Genomic DNA, 19,987 nt, shown 5'->3' on the forward strand with positions numbered 1-19,987 from the left:
AGCTAGTGTCAAGTGTCTGAGGCTGGATTTGAACTCAGGTACTCCTGAATCCAGGCCGGGTGCTTTATCCACTGCACCACCTAGCTGCCCCCCAATCTATTAGTTATGATGATGATAAATATTTTTAGAGTAAGATGACTTTTCACAAGTGGAAGCGCCAGGGTTCTAACTCCTTGGGTTCCTTCTCCATTGTGTTGTAGAAGCCATGCAGTATTTTTATGGGGGCAAGGCAAGTTGTAAAATCAAATCCACAACAATATTCTATTGCAATTCTCAAAAGTCTGATTTAAGATCCTCAAGCAGAAATGTGGTTGGGAAAGATGGGTTTGCATGCAGAGTTACAAAGGGAGGTTGGGGGATAGGGGTTGGGCATGAGGGAGGGAGGAGGCTCCTGAACTTTTCTGAAGTTAAAGACAGAGCCTAAAGGAAAGATTTGCAAGCAAATCATCTTTGTGATGGGTTATCTTGTTGACAGACACAAGAAGTCAAAATCTACACTTGTAAAAAACTGTGGTATGGAGGTAGCTTTAGGATTGTAAGAGAAGATTTTTTCCTTCTCTAAAAGTCATCTAACATAGCCTGTGATTCATTTAATACTATCAGGCGATCTGTAATTCATTTATTGGCATGTTTCCTTCCTTTCAGAGAACAGAAGACAATTGGCTTATTCAAACGTAGAAAGCTAAAATTGTATCATTTGTTGGGAATAGTAGGCACAAGCTAACTGAGATTAATAATTCATGGAGACACAATTTACAGCATTCCTTCCACTTCATTCAGCGCAGCATTCAACCATACTGCCTCTGTTTCCAGTCTGTGACACACTTTGTTTTGTGTAGCATTGTATCTTTAGGTGCCTACTCCAAGTCTTTTTTTTTTCCCCAAGGCAGTATTTTTAGTACATTTGAGAAGATATGCCTCAGTCTTTCCTTTTTATCTTTTGACAGTGATTCTTCATATTCCTGGTCTTTTTAGAATAACCACAGCCTGCAATTTTTTTCATTGTAGATTCTAATTCTGTTGTTTTAATTCTGAGTAAAGATAAGAATTAGTACAACTAGAATCATAGAATATTAAGAACTGAAGAAGGGAAAAGGGGGAAGGGAAAAAATTGTGGTGTAATGGAGTGTTAAGGTACTTGCCCAATCACACAACTTGACTACTGAGTGTCTGAGGCAGGATTGGAATTTTGGGTCTTCTGATTCTAAGCTCAGTGGTCTTTTCATGGTACCACCTCATTGGACTAAATGATCTTTAAGGTCCTTTCTAGCTTTAAATCTTAAGTTGATTCTAAATTATTTCTCATCTACCATCCCTGCTTCTTTGAATTCTTCCCTAATTACTCCTTTGTCTATCCATTTCTTCTCTATTCTTTAGGGAAATACTCCTAGAGAACATACTATTTCCCAAAATGAATTCACAATTTACTTGTTAGTAAATTGGAATAAAACCGTTGTTTAATATGGAAAAAAATGATCCTTGGTGTTCAATTACATTTCAGGGGTTTTGATGTGGATAGTATCCATATATTTGTATATTTCTTAAGATATCAAAATGTGTATTTGAGATTTCATAAGGTCAGGTTACTTGTTTAAAGATCAGATCATTGCTACTGACACCCAGTGCAATAAATGTGAGGGCATGGGAGGTGATACCATACTTTGTAAAGTTTGCTTCTAAATATAGCCTGATTCTGAATTTCCTCTACCCAATTCTGGAGGACCATGTCAGTTGTTTGTGGGGAAATAGAGCTTACATAGATTTGAATTATATTTCTGCTCCTAGTTAAAGTTTCTTGAATACCATTTATAGTTTGGAGAAGACAATTGCCTTGACTCTGGAAGGTCCCTCTGTTCAAATGAATGTAAGAATGGCTAGAAAGTTTCTGTATCATTTCCAGTGGCAATATATGTTGATAGTTATAACTGGGGAAAGTGTGTGAGTATGTGTGTATGAATGTTCTTATGGTATCTTGGTACATCAGAGATGTAAAAGCTTAAGCTAATCTTGGTCATATTCAGTTGTTGTGGGTAAAGAGATCTAAAAGAAAGATAATATTTGGAGGTGGTTGTATTGGCCAACATATTTATTAGAGCTACAGATTTTTTCATCTTCACCTACTTTGTGGAAGTCCTAGAGAGTTGTTTTTAGAATTAAATTGGCAGCCACTTTGGTATTTGGACATTTGCTCCAGACTTATGCCCTGCCAAAGTTTACTGGCATGGGAAGAAACCGGGTCTGGTATATTCCCATCATGGAGAGAGGCAGGCAACTGTGAAATGACAAGGTACCAGTATTGTGGTAGGAAAAAAAATAGATGTGTTCTCTTAAAATGGGCAGAAGAGGGAAAATGTTTTTTAACTTAGTCATACTTACAAAGGGTTTTTACATTGTCAAATGATATTTGCAAGTATTGATAAACTTCTTTATTTCCCACTGGGCTCAAATAGAGCTTGTCTCTGGAAATAAACAGCACAGACATGAAAAGACTAGATTTGCACATGTTCCTTGCCTGGCTCCCAATCACAAAGTACCCATAAACTTTTAGAAGCAATATTACAAAGTATCTTAGTAGAACTAAAAATGTCACCTAGATGTATTTTGACCTGAACTAGTCAGAAATGAAGTTAAAACCCTAAGTCCCTTATGCCATGAGAACTTGTCTCCTCAAGATTTGTTAAATGGTCAGCTTGTTATTATCAAGAATGTTTTCCAGCCTCTCAGTTGGTGAAAAAGAAAGGTAATAAAACACTCATTTAAGTAATCAAAGTAAGTGATTAGTCCAAGTTTGATATTTGAAGTGAGCATTTATCTACATAATTGCTTCAAGGTCTTCAAAGCTCTTTCCTTACATTATCTCATTTGATGCTTATGGTGACTGTTATGAGGTCTTATTATCTCAGGTCTTATTATCTGTTTAACAAATGAAGAAATTTAGGCTCAGAAAGGGAGAAGTAACTTGCCCACTGATGAAACCTATTGGATGTGGCATCTGAACTCAGGACTTTCCTAACTCTTTACTACACCAGGCTGTGTCTTAAGGAATCATAAACATAAGTATAAGAATTAGAAACACTTAAAAAAAAACCCCTTAGTATACTAAGTTTCTAAGATCCATAATTTGTAGCTACAGGGTTCAATCTCATTTTAAGTGCTTTGCAGACAGACATTGCTACCCTTGTTTTGAGCACAGGAAAAGGCAGTAACTTCTTCGAGGTCACAGTGAGTTTCTTTCAAACCCAGGAATAGAAAACAGGTCTTCTTTGCACTGCTTGAATGAGTATCCTTCTTTAAAATGGATTCTTTGTTGATTACGTGGAATCAAATGAAGCCTATAATGTGTGGCGCCAGTAAACTTCAAGGAATGAAAAGTTTGCCCAAGAATCCTGAAAGATTGAGTTAGATTTAATATTCCTAATCTTCTCCCACCTATTTTTTTTTTGTCTGTGTGCATGTGTGCTTCCATATTTTTTCCTCTTTGGGTTAGTTAAAGATAAATCCTCAGGGTATATATATCCAAAGATAAGTGGAAAGAACACATTAGCTGTGGAGTTAGAAGACAAAGGTTCCAATCCCACTTCTGACATTTTCATACCTGTGTGACCGTAGGCAATTAATTTGACCTTTCTGGGCATCGATTTCTTTATCTGTAAAATGATAGGGTTGAATTAGATGGTGTCTGGGGTCCTTTCTGCCTCTATGATCCTATAAATAAAACAAAACATCAAAGTGGTTTTTCAAAAAATAGGTTATTTTATTTGTTACTCAGAATGCAAATTGCAAATGTACTAACCAATAGGTTAGGAGATGAGAGGTCATCTCTGGTTCACATTTTCTCCTATGCTTTGAATGTGTCCCCACTCCAATAGTACCAGAAGTGTAAGGTATCTCTGTTTTGGCTCATGCAGTTCTATAACAGCTGACGCAGCTGTCATGAATCAGCTTTAGCTTTGATATCCCATATTGCTGATAGTTTATCTGTCCCTGTCTTTTCTATTCTCTTCTCTCTTCCTCCCTCCTGTCTTAACAGTCAGTTTGGAATTTAATATTTATTACCACTGCTGGGCATGCCTCTTGGTTTTCAGTAGGTACTTAAATGCTGTGGGGGTTTTTTTCCCTCTAGGGGTTTACTTTTACTGAGATGTGGCTGAAAGGAAAGGACATGTTCTATAGGCAGTAAGGTCAAAATATATGTACTTGGGTATTTCCTCATTAATGCTAGTGATCCAAGTCATCTTTTGGTGTGATTTGAGAAGATAGAATTTGCCATCAAATAACAATAATAGCTATCATTTATATAGCACTTTCAGGCTTTCAAATCACTTAGCATATGTTATCCCATTTGATCCTGTGTGGTTCACAACTCAGGAAGAGGTAGGTACTATTATTATGTCCAGTTTATACATGAGGAAACCAAGACTTAGAGAGGTTAAGTGACTTGCCTAGCATTGTATAGCTAGTAAATATCTGAGGCAAGATTTGAACTCAGGTCTTCCCAACTTCAACACTGTACCACCTAGCTATCATATTTAAATGTTATATATTTAGTTATTTCAAAGATGGGCAACAGTTATCATGAGTCCATTTGATTCTGTCTCAACCATTTGGTTGTACTTTTTAAGCCCTTGATGTACCATGGGCTAACTGTAACATTTTTATATCCTTTAATCAGTAATAAGCATTTATTACGAACCTACTATGTGCCAGGTGCTATTCTCAGTTCTAGGTACCAAGAAAAGACAGAAATATAATTAAGAGAGAAAAGTACATATATAGAGATGTGTGTGTATGTGTGTGTGTGTGTACGCTAGAGAGAGAGAGAGAGAGATTGAGGTTGAAGGTGTAATATTAGCAGCTGAGGACATTAGGGCAGGGCTCATGTAAAAGGTGGCACTTGGTAAAAAGTGTCAGCATGTGCATATGTGTTCATATAGTCCAGTGGGATGAATCTGGAGTCAGAGGACTGAGTTCATATCTTGCCTCTGTTGCTTCCTCAAGACCTATGACCTTGGCCAAGTCACTTAATGCCCCAAGGGCCTCATTTTCCTCATCTATAAAATGAGTGGATTGTATTAGATGGCCTCTGAGGTCCTTCTTAGAACTAGTTCAGTAACAATATATCAATAACTGTTTGTATACCTCAGGCACTATTCATTCGAGAAATGATGATGATGATGACTTGAAAGACATTGTACTAGTCCCTGTGCAGTGCCTATTTGCTTTAGATGAATGATGGAATTTCTACTTAAATAGATGATCACATCCAGGGATATGATCTGTGTCCACAAATGCATGGGACACAGAAACACTGACACTAACTTGCAGTTCTTGTAGGACAGAATATGTAGACAGTTGTATTATGCTGAGATGAAGCAGGTCACCCGTGGTGGGCCAGACACCCTCCAATCAGGCAGGCAGCATCGTGTCTTGGTGGAATGCTGAGAAGGCCAGCCTTCCCTTTCTGCAAGTGAAGCGATCAGAAATGGGAGGGGCTCATTTTGAGGGAAGACATCAGTCACAAATTCAAGGCTAAAAGACAGAACCACAATGAGTGACAGGCCCATCAATTAGCAGCTGCATTTAGGTATGGAATGGACATGTGGTCATGCTTTGTTCTTTTCACCCACAGATGGATAGCAATATCAGCCTTGTTATCCTAGAACATGAAGGCCCACCATATTCATCACTGCTCTCAACTGAAAAGAGGTACTCTGGAAGAGAAAATAGGCTAGGGGAAGTGAGTAGCTGGCTGAGATGGCAGTGGCAGAGAACAGGACTTAGCTTTCTGAATCAGGGATGGGAAGAAATATTGATGGGCTCTCTGCCAGAGAGCTTGTACCACATCTAAAGGCTGGGGGAGTGCCTGTGACGATTGTGTTAGAGAGCTTCTGAGAGCCTACTATGAGTTGAGGGTTTTGATAAATGTTAAATGAACAGTGTGAAAGACAACAAAAAGAATCATTTCATTAATTGTGCCGAGGGGCTGCAGAGGAAGGGTGGAGTCCCCGTTGGAAGTGAATGGGAAGACCATGATACCTTACAACAGTGAACTATTAGGATTCTACCATCCCCATTTTGCTTTCGTTTTCTCTCTGGAGGAAAACAACCTTGATCTTGGGAAGCGTTGGACAAAAGTGGCTATTAAATGAAATTGAAATACAGAGTAAGCGAGGAAATTGTTAGAACACCTTGCTGTCTCCTGTAAGTTCAAGTCTCTGGTCTTCTACCTTCCAAATATTTGAAGGAGCATCTTATGGAAGGAATGGTTAGATTTGTTCTGTTTGAACTCTTGGGATGGAACTAGGATGAATGGGATGAAGGTACAAGGAGACAGCCTTCAGCTTGATACAAGGAAAATTACCCAATAATTAGTATTATCTAAAAAACAGGGGACAGCTAGGTGGTGCAGCACTGGCTCTGGATTCAGGAGGACCTGAGTTCAAATCTGGCCTCAGACACTTAACACTTACTAGCTGTGTGACCCTGGGCACGTCACTTAACCCTCATTGCCCCACCAAAAAAAAATAGATTGAGTGGCCTGGAACTATAGAGTAGGGAATTCTTCATCTTAAAAGTGGAGATCAAATGGCCAGTTGATAGAGGTATTGTAGGAAGCATTCATACTTTTTTTTTTGATGACTCACCATTTCCTTTATTTGTACAAAATAGTGAATAACCATGCAAGCTGAGAAAAATGGGTGTTTTGAGGGTTTAAACAAGTCCTTCTGTCCTGAATGAAGCATCTATTTTGAAGGCTTGGGACTTGCAGCTTTAGCCTCAGCATCTTTGGGTTTGGACTCAGCAGGCTTAGCAGCCTTGGGATCAGACTTAGCTGTCTTGGGATTGGACTTGGCTGCCTTGGGGCCAGACTTGGCTGCCTTGGGGCCAGACTTGGCTGCCTTGGGGCCGGACTTGGCAGCCTTGGGGCTGGACTTGGCAGCCTTGGGATCAGATTTACTGACCTTGTTGGCAGACTTGGCAGCCTTGGGGTCAGTGGGCTTGGCGGCCTTGGGGTCAGTGGTCCTGGCAACCTTAGAGGCAGGCTTTGTGATCTTGGGGCCTGGGCGTTTGATGCCGACCCTAGGGCCTGGACGCTTGGTGGCCATCTTGAGGCCAGCACGCCAGGCACTGGCCTTGGGGATCTTGGGCATCTTGTGCCTGAGGAGCTTGGCCTTGGAGGCCTTGGTGCTCAGGGCTTTGATGGCTTCTGCTCAGGCCTTGATGGCTTTGGCATTGTTGGCCTGCATCTTCTTCAGTCCCTTCTTGTTGTGTTTCTTGGCAAAGCGCATGTTTCTCAGAAACTTGGGGTCAACCCCTTTCAGAGACTCGTATCTCTGTGACCTAGGTTTCTTGATGCCGTTTCTGTGCCATTTTCTTGATTGGTTGTGGGTGGCATGGTTCTTAGACTTAGACATCTTTATACCGCAGCCTGTGCTCACAGGCACTCCACCGACCGGAAGAGGCCGAAAGCGAGAGAGAGAAAGAAGGAAGAAGCGCAGGGTAGTGTGTCCCTTCATACTTTTTTGTAGTGGTTAGAATAGATGACCCCTGTGGTGCTTTCCAACTCGGAAATTCTAATGATTCTGTGTTAAAAAGAAGCAAAGCACCCTCAGTGGATGATTATCATTCATTTAATTGGACCCCAACTTTAAAAATCAATCAAGAAAATCTTTTCCTCTGCAAAGTCATCTTGCTAACTGGCTAAAGTTCATCAGACAAACAGAGGAATTAATGATATCTTTTATGGAAATGGGCTGTTCATGATTGAGCCTTAGTTTCACTTACAACTGAGGATGGAGTTTTCCAAATACAAGTGAAGAAGCCTAATGGTAGTATATTTGCCATGATAAATGGTGCTAATATAGTCTGGGAATTAACACAGACTCTGATGAGTCAAATGAAATGTCTCCAGAGTGTCTCCAGAATCAGAAAGTGAAATTAAAAGTTGTTTTTAGCTGTTTGTTTCCTGTCCATTAAAAACAAAGTATGCTCTCTCTTTTGGAATATCCATTGATAAAAGATGGTATCTCAGATAATTGTAATTTTTTTCAACATCATCTGATAACTTTACTAGGAAAGTTTCTGGTCACTGACAAAAGAATGTGCCCTTCTCCCCATATCATTAATTTTTTTCTCCATATCTAGTTTTCCAAAGGAATCCTAGAGACATTTGATAGTGGAGACATTTTTTCTTTTTTGCCAAATCACTAATTTGACCTGAGCTTTTAAAGAAAGCCTGTGCCTAAACAGGTGGGTTTTGCTAATGCTTTGCTCACAAATTCATGTGCTTTTTATTCTAGGCCACATGTAAACAGGCTCATCCTTCTCTGGAGTCCAACTTGTGGTTTCTATGGAAACAACCCCTCTGCTGCTAAAAATTGAGGGCAGGGACAATATTTCTGCTATGCTGTCAAGTCCCTGTAGTGCCAATTACAGTGCCATGCACTCTGGCTGCTCAGCAGATTTTGTTGTTGTTGTTGTAGTTATTATCAGCAACAATAACAATAATAGTAATAAGATGGACTGGCTTTTCTCCATTTCCCAGGAACCAGTCATACTAACAGTCAAAGCTCTGTAGTCACTGTTAGTTGCTTCTTTCTAATAATTATAATGATGGGGATTATAACAACATATAAAGGACAGCTGGGTGGCAGAGTGGAGAGAGTACAGGGCTTGGAGCCAGGCAGACTCATCTTCCTGAGTTAAGATCTGGCTCCAGATACTTGCTGGCTGTGTGACCCTGGGCACATCACTGAACCCTGGTTGTCTCAGCTTCCTCATTTGTTAAATGACCTAGAGAAGGAAATGGTAAATGATGCCAGTCTCTTTGTCAAGAAAACCCCCAATAGGGTCATGAAGCATTGAACGTGACTGAAAAATGACTGAACCCATACAGAGCTTTCTGATTTTTAAAGTACGTTCCTTACAACCCCCTGTGAGGTAGTAGATAATTTATCTTGTTTTTATAGATAAGGAAACCAAGGCTCAGAAAGGTAAATTTATAGTCACATAACTAATACATATCAGAGCTGGGACTTGAACCCAAGTTTTCTGGCCAAAAACATGTTCATGGTTTCACATGGAATGATAGAATTTGTTGTCATTTCAAATTAGTGATAGAGGTGGATAGCATGGATCCTGCATCTAAGTGCTTTTCAAATTATCCATCTGCAAGGCCTTTGGTGGAAGCCAGAGCAGCAAGCATCAATGAAAGCTTTCTTTCTTTTGATGCTTCGTAATCATGGCAGCCCTTTGAAAGGCATACAGCAAGTGGCCAGAAATGGAGCCTGATTTTGCATACTGAAACATGATTCATTAAGACTGTGCCACTTTTCTACTGTGCAAAGTGCTTATGTAATATTAAAAATTCAGATACCCATAGACCTGCAAGCCATTCTCATTTGCTAGGTAAAATAACATTTAAATGTCTGGAAACTGACTAATTTCATGACCAAAAAGGAAAATAAAGGACAAGAACTCGACCTAGAACCATACTTTTCTTGTCACTCTGTCAACCAACAAAGTTTTAAATTAAAGTCTTTTTTCCTTCAGTCTGATTTATTTAGCCAAGCTCATTCTCTGTTTTGCAAATTTGGGACTTCTGAATTTTTATCTTCTGAACTTCTGTGAAGAACTGAATTGGCTATAGAATTCACTTCCTTAAAAAACAACAACATTTGTTCCATGTTGGAATTCTTTTTCTATTTCACACAAGGCTCTGTTGCCAACATAAAGAGGATTACTCTTTGCTTATGATGATTCCTTTGACCAAAGCAACTGTACAGTTTGGATAGAAAATTAAATGACATTTTCCTAATTAACAGGACTTTTCTTAGTCTTCATCCTTCTTAATATCTCTGCATCCTTTGACACTGTCAATTATCTTCTTATCCTGAGTATGAAACTGACTTGTTTAGTCCTGTCCTCTCATCTGATCTCCAGTCTCACCTATCCATCTTGAACTAGATGTCCTATAGATATCTTGAACTCAACACACTCAAAACTGAACTGATCATCTTCCCTTCAGATTTTCCTTTCTTCCTGACTTCCCTATTACTGATGGAGGTGCCACCATTTTCCCAGTCAGCAGAGCTTGAAACTTCAGTGTCACCTGCTTCTCCCTCTCTCTTACCATCACCCCATATCAGTTGTCAAGTCTAGTTTTTTTCTCCCTTCATAACATTTCTTTTATATGCTTCATTCTCTCCCCTGACACTGCCACCACCCTGATACAGTCACTCATCACGTCACACTCAGATTATTGTCATCTGACTGGTGGTTGTTTCCCTGCCTCAACTCTCTCTCCACTCCAATCTATCCAATCTACGTGTCTTGGCACCAGACATTTTCACTGGCAGTGCCTCATGTCTACAATGCTCTTTCTCCTCATCTGTGCCATTTAGCTTCTCTGGCTTCCTTCAATTTATGTAAAATCCAGTCTTCTGCAAGAGGACTTTTTCAAAAGTCCTCCTTAATCTTAGTGCCTTCCACCTGACATTATTTCCTGTTTATCCTGAATGTATCTTATTTATACATAGTTGTTTGAATATTGTCTCCTCACATTAGACTGAACTTCTTGAGATAAGGGGCTGTTTTGGGCATTTGTTTATATTCCCATTGTTTATCATGGTGCCTAGTACATAGTAGGTGCCTAATAAATCCTGGTGGACTAGTTGTTTTTTTCTTGTGTCTTCCATATGTATTCCTAAAATTACCTTCCTGCTAACTATGGGATAATATTTTAGAAAGTTTAACTTTTGTTTGTTTGACATTGTTTTTAAAAGTTTTGTTTTATACATTGCTAACATGTGTGGTTAAAAAAAGACCAGAATCTGGGTTTTAAATGGTGGTAATGATGAGCTTTTTGTAGGCACCTCTTCTCTTAAATGATTTAGTGTCTAGTGAGTATCCACGATCAGGAAAGTGAATGAAGGCTGTTTATTAGATTGCTGGGCCTTTCAGATTAGTGTCAGAGAGATTAGCCTTCAGGCAAGAGTTTGGGGAATAATGGATTGATTTTTTTTTTTTTGTTAATGGCATAATGTTGACATCTATATTAGCTACATCTCCTTTGTCAGGCATTGTAACAGGGTAAAGGTAATCGGAATAGAATGATTTCAATCTTTTACATAATCAAAAGATGTGTGTGACACACTGAACACTAATTATCAACAGGTAAAGGAAACAAATCGATTTCTGCAAGTTCATTTCTGTCTTGAGTATAGATGAAGTGACAAAGGAAGCTAGGGCTATAGTTGATGAACACTTCTTGGGCTTCCCACTATGAAAGTCCTTCACTCCATAGAGACTCTGGTAACTACTTAAGTAATCTTACCTGGCTTAAGGGCAACCATCAAGGTCTATAGCCTGTGATGTATAATAAAACTTTAATTATTGAAGGTGAGATCTCTACATTGAAATCTGAGGTAGCTCCTTTATTAAATGAATCATGTTGGAGGATTGGAGCATTCACTATTTTACTTATAATGTGTTTAAAATGTCAATTCAGTACACACTAAAGTACCAGAAGATTTCCTACCAGAGATAAAAGAAAGGTAATTTCATTTAATGAACTTATTTTCATGTGATTTGGGAAATACAATCTGGATAAAGTGGCCCATAGTGTCCAATGAGGTATGGCGAAACCCCTCGTTCACACTTTCATGGAGTGTGGGAGGAAAGACTTGCAAATTGAAAGAAAGAAAAATCGAGGGAAATGATCGTATTTTTGTTCCTTTAATAATGACAGCATGAATGCAGCAAAATTGGAGAGACAAAGAATTTTCTTCAACTGCAGATGGTTTTTAGGATAAGCTCAGTGGATACCTATTTGACCAAGTCTTTAATTTCATCAATGTAGGGACCCCTGAAGATGGCTAGAGGCAGCTGACTTGAAAAAGGTAAGTTACTTGGCCAGGTTTACACAGCCAGTATGTGTCAAAGGCAGAACTTTAATTCAGATCTTCTTGACTCACAAGCCAAATCTCTAGCCACTCTTCCATACCATTTCTTTGCATTAGTATGAATTAGCAACATGTGTAATAGTCATATTCTCTGCAGACAGTGTTGTTATCTACCAGGTACTGCCACTAAATGAACCCAGATGGGAGGTTCTCACAGTAGTAAAGGAAATAGGTTCAGAATAAATAGTCATGAGTAAAGGGACAAATTTAAATTGTAATATTGTAAATGAGGGATCTCCTCTGTCATGTTGTTGCATTCCAGATTTCAATAATATTTGCATGAAATCAGAGAGTTAATATAAGGATGCATTTTTGTTGACTCTAATTAGGCCTTCCTAATGAGCTGAAGTACTTCTAACATGGTTCTTTGAGGAATTAGATGAATCTTATCTCCTATACTTGGGTCTACAACCTAATTTTCTTGCTAATTGATTAAGGTTCTTACTTGTATATGGGTATAAGAGCCCTAATGACTCTCAGAACTTTGCATTAGTGTAAATTGTCTTACAACTGGAGAATCTAGTAGCTAGGCAAACAGTATTCATGAAGATTGAAAAGAAGCAAAATGTGCCATATTTTAGTTGCTGTGAAGTGAGTTTTAACAGTATAACAGACTCTGAGAGAACTGCAAGAGTATTTCCCAGTAATTGTCTGGGAAAGAGATTGTGACTTTACTTTTGGGAAATCCTAGGCAAACTCTTACAGATAGGAGGTTGAAGCACTGTAGCATGGTTGCCAGCTCTTGTATGAACTCTTTCACTGGGCTTTCTGTATTATGGGAACTGAAGAAGGAGAAAGAGGAGACTCCATTTGTCCTACTCTCAGCACCCCACCTTAAGCTATTTTCTTCTCCACTTGCTCTTTGCTTATCTAGCTACAACCACCAGATAATGAGAATGCTTTTGACTTTGTCAGTAATTTGAAAGACATCAGTGGTTAATGCCATAGGCATTGCTCACTTAGATACCTTTGAAACAGATTTAGAGGTAAATGGGGCTTTAGGAGTCATTTAGTTTCCTCATTCTACATTGGAAAAAACTAAGCCCAAGAGGTTAATTGGCTTGCCCAAGGTCACATAGTGGTAGTTAAGTGTCTTAGTGGGGCTTCTCATCCATGCCCACTTTGACTTCTCAACAGGGGTTCACTGGTTAAATGTTCAACAGCTGGCTCTCTTGGAAAAAAATATGCACAGGACATACTTTTAAATTCAACATTCATTATCAATATTGTTTTCCACAGTTTTATTTTGTGTATGTCTTTATTTTTAAATGTGTTTTCTTTTCAGCAATAGATTGTAGAGTTTTGTTTTCTAATCTGAGCTGTCACTTTTTCATTTTATTGGATTTTAAAATCCATTCACATTTAAAGTTATGAAAATGAAATACATATTTTCCTCCACCTGTCTCTTATATTGCTTATTTTAAAAAATGTTTTGTTATAAATATAATACTAGATTCCTTAGGTTACTTTATCTTAATCCTTTTAAAGGTGTCTCTCCTCCAACAGACTCTCTTCCCACTTTCCCATGTGCCATTTGCCCCCAGGAGGTAGAAAGGCCTAGCAATCTAATAAACAGCCTTCATTCACTTTCCTGATCATGGATCATCAAAGCAAAGCATCCTTTCTTTCCACTCATTTTCAATCCTTCCCTTTTCCTTCTCACCCACTCCCCTGTAGGCTTTTTCCCCCCCTGAAATCACAAGGGTTATCTTCCCCTCATTGCTAGCACTTATTTGACCCCAGCACTTTACGTATTCCTCTCTATCCTTCTGCTCCTTTTCTTCCTTTTCATGTGCCCTTCTATGTTGTTATGTAGTCCCACAAAAACAAAAGAAAACGTTGATTCATCTGGAGACAAGGTATTGCCAGGTTCTATACATAATGTCCCTTGCCTGCCTCTTCACTATTACTTCTACAGGGCTTCTACCTTCATCAGTCTCCTTGTGTATGTTTAGAAATAGAAGTTGATTATTGGTGTCTCTGCTGTCACTTTATTACTGTCCTTATCTGCTGCATTTTTTCATTCTTTTTGTATTTCTGCTGTTTGGGGTGTTCAAGAAGCAAATAATCTTTTCAATTCTAGGTTTCTTTCTAAAAATGTTTTAAGGCTTCTTTATTATTAAACATCCACCTTTTCCATGTATTGCAGTGTAGATCACCATGGCTGCATCCTGAGTTCCACTGCCCTTTAGAACACATTATTCCCTCCTATATTTTCCTGTGAGTGCAAAATACTCTTATGCTATTTGAATTTCCTTTCCTTTGCATTTAAAGATCTTTCTCCTCACAGCTTGCAGAACTTGGAGTTTCTGAAGTGAATTTTAAAATTTAACCACTATATGTCTTGGAGTTTGTAGCCTTGGATTTTTTTTTTCTGGAGGTGATCTGTGAATTCTTTGAATTGGCATTTTATTTTCTGTGGTTAGAGGTTCTGTTGAGTTCTTTTTTATTATTTCCTTCATCATGATGTTAAACTGTTTTGTGATCTATGATCTTTAGGTTTTTTTCTATGCCTTTTGTCTTTGAGATCAGTATGTTTTGCTTGCAAACTAGACATATTTTTTTTCTTTTAATGTTATTGTTTTTTGCTTCTCTTCTAGATTGCCCTTCGATTCTTAGTATTTGAATTCACAATCTTTTGCTCTCTCTTTTGTTTCTTTGGTGAGACTTAATCTTACAGATTCCAGTTTTTCTATTCTGCTCATTGTTTTTGCTCTTAGGGACATAAATTCTACTTTCTCTTTCAAACCACTCAGAACAGTGTATTATGGTTCCATGTTCTCAAATTCCACAGGTTCATTTATCTCATCAAGTGTTGGATCAGTCTTTGTTTTGGAGCATTTATTCATAGATTCCAGAATTCATTTACTATCTGGTGACCATATTTCCTTCTGTTCTTAATGTTTTCCCTGTTGATTTATCTGCTTATGTTCAAACTTTTTGAGTTCTCTTCCTGAGATCTTCAGTAATTTGGGGTTTGTTTGTTTGTTATTTTCACCCTTTGATTTTCTTTTTGCTTTCTAATTGTGCCCTCTAATGATGATTTCCTTGGGAGCTGGATCTCAAAATGGCTCAGTCTTCTTCCACTTTGGGTGGTTTATGGTTCACCAGTCTAGGTCCCTACCCCTAGTGATTTTTGGGTGATCAAAACTGGCACTGGCTGGATGTTGTGCACTTTGCCTCAGGCTTAGTAGAGGCTGCACACTGCCCTCTCCCAACCCCATCCCAATGTCCTGTTCTGCTCTCTCTGTTTTATAGTTTTCTAGCTTCAGTGCCAGCAGTTCAGAGAACTGCTGTGCTGATGCTATAAGGTTGTATGGTCCAGTTTTCATAGTTTAGAGTTTTGCAGCTCTGGTGCTATGGGGTTGTGACTACCAGCTGTCTGTTCCAGCCTAGGTAAATTTTTGCAGTCTGGAGCCAAAGTCTCAACTGCACTGAAAAGAGGGGAGGAAGACTGGAGTGTTGTTCTGTTATAAGCCTGTGTTGGGTCCTTGGGTCTGCTAGTGCAGTCTTCTGCCAGTTGCATGGGAGGTGGGGAAGGGGGTACTGAATGAGTTTAGTGTCAGTGAGCATTCATCAATGGGTTTTTGGTGTTTTGTTTTGTTTTGTTTTTTAACCTTCTTTTGGATTCTGAGTATCCTAAACTGTTGACACAGTACAAGTTGCTTTATCTTGGGTACAAATTTCTCTTTTGGAGGGATTTAAGAGGCCATAATGGTCAGAGTAATTGCTCAATCCTCCATCTTGTTGCTCATGTGACTTGGAAGTTAACCATAGTAAACTAAATACTCTGGTCCCTGTTTTGGTCTCTTGACTGTTAGAGCTTCAGCTTACATTAGAATCTAAAATCTGTTTCCTGGAATCAGCATCATGCATGACTCCCCCTTCCCTGTTGTACTCCATGCCATGGTTTGATAGCTAGAGAAAATTCTTAGTCATCCAAGACAAAAATTGGAATACTAGAGGCTGTTGTTTACTAAGAAAGCCTATTTGGTACAAAACTTTCTACTGGGTTCTTTGGAGTTACAAATTAAATAGATACAGCTCTCATTTTCTGCTAACTAAATGTCAGGATTTTGGAATTTGACTTGAAATAATCATAAATTGAAGTCAAATATTTTGTTTTAAATATGATTCCTCTTTTTAATAAATTGAGCAAGGGGGAAGGAACCCATATATTTTGGGTTGAGGTACAAGTAACTGGTAGTGATTCATCATCTTGGTTACTTTGAAAGATGTTCATTTGTTTTCTTTACTTCATTATCTTGGACCTAGACTAGTTGGTATATCTCAACAGAATTTGAGAAAATCCATTACTCCATATGTGCTGTGTACCAAATGTGAGTAATTACAAGGTTTACACCATGTTTAGATTTGGCTTTAGTTACTAAAACCAGACAAAGAGAAATAGTATTATTTGTTAATGGCCAGTCACTGTAAAACAGTATTCTCTTTTTCCTTCCTAGATATTGAAGTAATTGTGTTTGATTTGAAATAAATATTTAGAGATGAACATTGGTAAGGACAGAATTATGAGACTCCTCTAGTAATTTGTTTTATTGTCTGCCCAGTAATTTTGTACAATTCTAAAGCTGTCACAGTGAAGATGTTTATGGTACATCATTTTGAGAATGTTAATGATTTTAGCTGGTGTCATCTTGGAAAATGGTAAGTAGTGACTTGTTAAGTTAACATCTTATAAGGGCCAGCAGAATCAGTCCACAGAGGAAACACACTGGGCATCCTTGGAGAAAAAAGGAAGGGGAAATCATGCTGTATTAAGAGCTCCAAAGTCACTTTGAACCTTCATGGAATAATGATCATTACAGACAGGATTGCCCCAAGCGGATTATTTTATTTTAGTGGTGTTGTTTCATAATGGCATGTTAAAAATAACAAAATGACAAAAAATTTAGGCTAGCCAAAGATGGTTAGGCAAATTAGGGGACCAAAATGGAGTAAGGTTTCAGTTTCTCTCTCCCTCTCCCTCTCCCTCCCCCCGCCCCCAGCTTTATTACTGATTATACTTTTATATATTTGACAAAAATGATTTAGAATTATCTTATTAGCAATTCCCCAGAGTGGCATCTGGAAGTGTTTGTGCTACTAAGTATAATGCTGTCAAATTTGAGGACCTAATTTCCAGATAATTGATTAGCGTGCATAATTGTAAATGGCAGTGTGGACTTAGATGAGTACCCAAACTGAGGCAAGACTAGTGTGAATAAAGGTGTATCCTGCAAAAAGTTGCCTGAATCAACGTTAATTTTCTTTTTCTTTTTTTTGGGGCAATGAGGGATAAGGGACCTGCCCAGGGTCACACAGCTAGTAAATGTCTAGTGTCTAAGGCCGGATTTGAACTCAGGTCCTCCTGAATCCAGGGCCGGTGTTTTATCCACTGCGACACCTAGCTGCCCAGTATTAATTTTCAATAATGTTAAAACATAACCAAAACCCTTTTAATGACTACCCATTCTGCAACGTGATTAGAAAGCATCCCAATTCATCCCTCTAGCTGGCTTGACATTTTCTCCCCCTATCAATTCCCTTTGCTTCTTTTTTTTCCCCCATATAAATATTTTATTACTTTCCAGTTACATTTAGAGATAGTTTTCAACATTTGTTTTTATAATATTTCTAGTTTCAAATTTTTCTCCCTCCCCTCCCTTCCCCCTCCCCAAGACAGCAAGTAATCTGATATAGGTTATATACGTACAATCACATTAAACATATTTCTGCATTAGTCATGTAATGAGAGAAGAATCAGAGCAAAAAGGAAAAACCTCAAAAAAGAATAACAACAAAAACAATAGAAATAGTATGGTTTGATCTGCATGCAGATTCAACAGTTCTTTTTTTTTTTCTTTTCTGGATTTGGAGAGCATTTTCCATCATGAGTCCTTTGGAACTATCTTGGACCATTGTATTGCTAAGAAGAATCAAGCCTATCACAGTTGATCAACACATAATGTTGATGATACTGTGTACAACGTTCTCCTGGTTCTGCTCATCTCACTCATCATCAGTTCATGCAAGTCCTTCCAGGTTTCTCTGAAATCTGCCTGCTCATAGTTTCTTACACCACAATAGTATTCCATTACATTCATATACCACAACTTGTTCAGCCATTCCCCAATTAATGGGCATCCCCTCAATTTCCAATTCCTTGCCTTCACAAAAAGAGCAGCTATAAATATTTTTGTACATGTGGGTCCTTTTCCCTTTTTTATGATCTCTTTGGGAAAAAGATTTCATAGTGGTATTGCTAAGTCCCTTTGCTTCTTATGGCACTAACTATCCCTTGTTGCTTTATCAACCTTATGTTGTGTTCGAGTGGATCCATTTAATCATGTTAAACAAGATATGTCTGTAGAGATAGCAAAGTGACTAGAGAAGCCTGTAAGAGAGAGACTAGACTGGAGCTATGAGGAAGGAAGGCCTGTCTTGTATGCACTGGAACAGAAGGGGCAAAGAGAATGGATTTACAACATAAGATACCTATTCCTATATTTCTCTCTTTTACAGGGAGTTGGATAGATGTATTTGGCAGATTATTGCAGGTTTTTTTCTGAGTTTCAGACAATCTGAATAATAAACTGTAGGCTTTCTCATTGCTTTTCTTGCATTAATGTTCTTTTTTTTTTTTTTGGAGAGGCAGTTGGGGTTAAATGACTTGTCCAGGGTCACACAACCAGTAAATGTTAAGTGTCTGAGGCCAGATTTGAACTCAGGTCCTCCTGACTCCAGGGCCAGTGCTCTATCCACTGTGCCACCTAGCTACCCCTGCATTAATATTCTTAATCTGCCATGTTCAGCTTTTCATCTCTTGTATTTATGATTATTGCCCCTTAGTTTTAGTCAGACTATGTAGTTTGGCTCTGGATTTTTCTCATTTCTTTTCTTCTATGAGTTTTCTTCATCTACTCTTCTTTTCCTCACTTCCTTTCTTTTTTTAAGCATGTTTTCTTTTTGTACTGAATGTAGAATACTTTCATCCATTGGGAGTGGTTTTTTTTGGTGCAATATAAACTATATTCCTTGAATCCTCAGTGCCTCATAGTGGGGTGGGGGTGGTAGTAGTGTTGGTGGTAATGGCAGTACTTTTTAATTTGTTTGTGGTATGTGTGTGTGTGTGTGTGTGTGTGTGCGTGTGCGTGTGCGTGTGTGCGTGTGTGCGTGTGTGTGTGTGTGTGTGTGTGTGTGTGTGTGTGTGTGTGTGTGTGTGTAAGTAAATACATTGGATAATAAGGAAGGAATTTTCCTGGTTTCAATCTTTGTTCCTGGTTTGATTTGTTTGGCTTCTGTTCAGTGGGCTCTTCCCTGCCTGAACATCATTGGAACAATGATTTGTAGTTCGAAGTCTAGTCTACTCCCCTCTTTTCACAAATGGAGAAACTAAAGCCTGGGGAGATTAAGTGATTTGTTCAAGGTTACCCAACTGGTTAATAGTAAGTAAAGATGAGATTTGAACTCAAGTGCTCTGGTGAAATTCAGTAGACTTTCTTTCCTCTGTACCCTGCTACCTTATTGTTCAGTCTTCCATGGTTCACCTTCCATTGCCTTTGGGCTGGAGATACCTGACTCTATGCGCCATTGCTAGGGAGTCAAGTTACAAAAGCAATAGACTTTTGACCTTAGAATTCATATTCTAGATTAGCAGTGGACATTTTCTGCTTACTCAGGAGGTCAATGAGAATCTCTTTGCCAAGTCATTTCCCAGAACACTCACTAGTCTTCTCTTGTATGTTTTAATTCATGAGAAATTCACCTTTTCATTTGTATTTATCCTTGTACATTTGGCTTCCTTAGTGATGTCAACAGTGGGACACAGATGTGCATCATCTGCCTCCCTGGGCTGCAGTTCTAGCTGCTACCATTATGAAAAAAACAACTGGGAATAAGCAGACAGAGGAGGAAACACTATTTTGCTGGACTTCCATCATTAACCAACTCACAAACACTGGATAATTACTTCAATGTAGGGGGGAAGAATAGTTTTCTTACTAGTAGTAAATGTCAATACC

The 19,987-nt window shown here is 38.6% G+C and overlaps 1 protein-coding gene and 1 pseudogene across 1 annotated transcript in view; one reads left to right on the forward strand and one right to left on the reverse strand.

Annotated features, from left to right (window-relative positions):
- The window catches only part of DIP2C (disco interacting protein 2 homolog C), a 604,567-nt gene that overhangs the window by 52,475 nt on the left and 532,105 nt on the right, over positions 1-19,987 (forward strand).
- LOC122728478 lies at positions 6,685-7,415 on the reverse strand (annotated as a pseudogene).

Source organism: Dromiciops gliroides, chromosome 5 (genome assembly GCF_019393635.1).
Source record: "Dromiciops gliroides isolate mDroGli1 chromosome 5, mDroGli1.pri, whole genome shotgun sequence".
Classification (NCBI taxonomy): Eukaryota; Metazoa; Chordata; class Mammalia; order Microbiotheria; family Microbiotheriidae; genus Dromiciops; species Dromiciops gliroides.